Genomic DNA, 3,041 nt, shown 5'->3' on the forward strand with positions numbered 1-3,041 from the left:
TGTCCGACTCTGCGACCCCCTGAATTGTAGCACGCCAGGCCTCCCTGTCCATCACCAACTCCCGGAGTTCACTCAGACTCATGTCCATCGAGTCAGTGATGCCATCCAGCCATCTCATCCTCTGTCGTCCCCTTTTCCTCCTGCCCCCAATCCCTCCCAGCATCAGAGTCTTTTCCAACGAGTCAACTCTTCGCATGAGGTGGCCAAAGTACTGGAGTTTCAGCTTTAGCATCATTCCTTCCAAAGACCCCCCAGGGCTGATCTCCTTCAGAATGGACTGGTTGAATCTCCTTGCAGTGCAAGGGACTCTCAAGAGTCTTCTCCAACACCACAGTTCAAAAGCATCAATTCTTCAGCGCTCAGCTTTCTTCACAGTTCAACTCTGACATCCATACACGATCACTGGAAAAACCATAGCCTTGACTAAACGGACCTCTGTTGGCAAAGTAATGTCTCTGCTTTTCAATATGCTATCTAGGTTAGTCATAACTTTTCTTCCAAGGAGTAAGCGTCTTTTAATTTCATGGCTGCATTCACCATCTGCAGTGATTTTGGCGCCCAAAAAATAAAGTCTGACACTGTTAGTGTCATATTAATAACAGAACTTTGCCGTGTTTTAGGAATATTGCAGAAAGCTCTCCTCCCTAATCAAAAAGACTAAACATACCTGTTCTGTTTTCATACCTGCAGGTCAAAGCCCTCCAAATAGTTCCCTCAGCTTTAACCCTTTCCTCCTCCTGGGGGGTGTAGAGTTTATGCTCATCGTCACACAGAGTCGGACACGACTGAAGTGACTTAGCAGCAGCAGCAGCATACTTTAATATATTTGATCTCCAAGTCACTGATAATCTCTCAAACTGGTCTTGAAAGATGCAAGCTGCTAAACAAGCATGTATCAGCACATCTGGTAGGCCTGTGTGCTTATGGATTTTCAAGGAATTACCACACTTCCATTCTTGCCAAAGAAAAAGAGGAGCTCTGTCCTTGATTCCCTGATGCTGTTCTCCTTGAAAAATAGCTTACTCAGAGAATAAAGCAACTGCACTTGGAAGGGTCAAGTTGTTGATTGGAGAGGCGAATGATCTTGCAAATATTCACAAAGAATGTCAGGCAGCGGAGGTTGAAGTGGGCAGTAATGGAATGGAAATGAGTAGGGCATACTGCAGCCAAGGGGGCAGGGCCCTTCAGAAAGATCTGACAGTGAATAAGGGTTTGCCCAGCTGACAGAGAAAAAACACTGATTGGAACAAAATAATAATTTGTGAATTGCACTTTTTTCAACATTCACATTTTAGCCAAGGACAAAGCAAGCACAGTAAAATTCCTGCCTGTTTTTGAAATGATGTTTTCTGCCCATAGATTTTACAATGCCATGGCTACATAACAGGAACGTTTATAAAAGCTATCAAAACATTGCATGAAAGGCTAAAAAATCTTAGAAATGGCTTTGTTTTATGGGCACTCAATAAGATCATAATAATTTTCATTATGGGAAAAAGTAAGCATAGACTATAATTTCTGAAGTAAATTTTTTAAAAATCTGAAGTAAATTTAGAATCAAATGACCAATTTTTACAGAAGAGAGAAACTAATGAAGTAATTTCCATGTGGGGTATTCAACACTGTAAAAGTCAAAGCTAGTTTCATTTTCTTTTTCTGTAGCTAGTTTAATACAATTTAGGAACTTTTAGTATTAACTCTGACCATAGTTGACGTGTGGTGTGGTCTGATGGGAACCAATGCAGTAAAGGCATATCCCAGCATTTGAAGTTTTCCTTAATTTATATAGATTGGAAACCTTTTCTCAAGTAAAATTATAAAATTGATTTAGGTGGACTTCCCTGGTGGTCCAGGGGATGACTCCTCGCTCCCAATGTAGGGGGCCCCAGTTCGATCCCTGGTTGGGGAACTAAGATTCTCCTACTGCAACTAAGCCCGCGAGCTCTAGAGTTGGCACTTGCCACTAGAGAAGCCCTCGAGCTGCAACAAAGACCCATCGCAGCCAAAATGAATAATAAAAAAATAATAAATATTTGAAAATTGATCAAGTCAGTGTCACGTGTAACATGAAGGTGAAATATGTACAAACCTATCAGATGTAGTTTAATGAGCTAATTTTACTTGTGTGTATTTCCTATGGTGCAGGCACTTTTCTCAATGCCAGATATTTACAAATATCACCAAAGTGAACCAAAGTGCCCTCCAGTTATAGTCTTCTTTTAGCTGAATGTTTCCCATTTCTCAGACCTGAGAGGGGAAAATGTCATGACCTCAGGATCATGAGTATCTTATCAATCAGCCTTGATCACATCTGGATCGAAGATGTGAGATGCCTGACCCCAAAATTGCCTGGCTTGCCAACCATCTAGAAGAAGTTCCTAGAAGGACACTGTGACTGGTAAGAAAAGTAAACTGACTTGAACTCATCACTTTCTCTTTGGAGAATTTCTACATGAAGGCAAAAAAGAGCAAATGCTGTGTCTAGTCAAGATGCAGAAGCTGTGAGACGAGAAAAGTGATAAGAATGCAAAAACCGTGAGAAGAGGGTTACAAGGTCAGGAAAGTGATGCACTGATGGCAGGGGTGTTCAAAGCCAAGTACAGCAGACACTTGTCTCCTGGGGAGCAACCAAATGTCAGGGTGTCATTGCCTTTGGTTGGTGAGTGTCTGGCCCGAGAACCACTCCCTGCAGCTCACTCTGTGAGCTGTTCTTCCTGAGACACAGATGGAGAGTCATTCCTGCTCTTTGTGCATCCTCTCTTGGTTACCACTCTCTTCAGCACCTAGAATAGTGCCTGGGATAGTGTAGAGGTTTTAGTAAATGAACATCTTCAGTTCAGTTCAGTTCAGTCGCTCAGTCGTGTCCGACTCTTTGCGACCCCATAAATCACAGCACGCCAGGCCTCCCTGTCCATCACCAAATCCCAGAGTTCACCCAAACTGATGTCCATCGAGTCAGTGATGCCATCCAGCCATCTCATACTCTGTCGTCCCCTTCTCCTCCTGCCCCCAATCCCTCCCAGCATCAGAGTCTTTTCCAA

Source organism: Bison bison, unplaced genomic scaffold (assembly GCF_000754665.1).
Source record: "Bison bison bison isolate TAMUID 2011002044 unplaced genomic scaffold, Bison_UMD1.0 scf7180017864060, whole genome shotgun sequence".
Classification (NCBI taxonomy): Eukaryota; Metazoa; Chordata; class Mammalia; order Artiodactyla; family Bovidae; genus Bison; species Bison bison.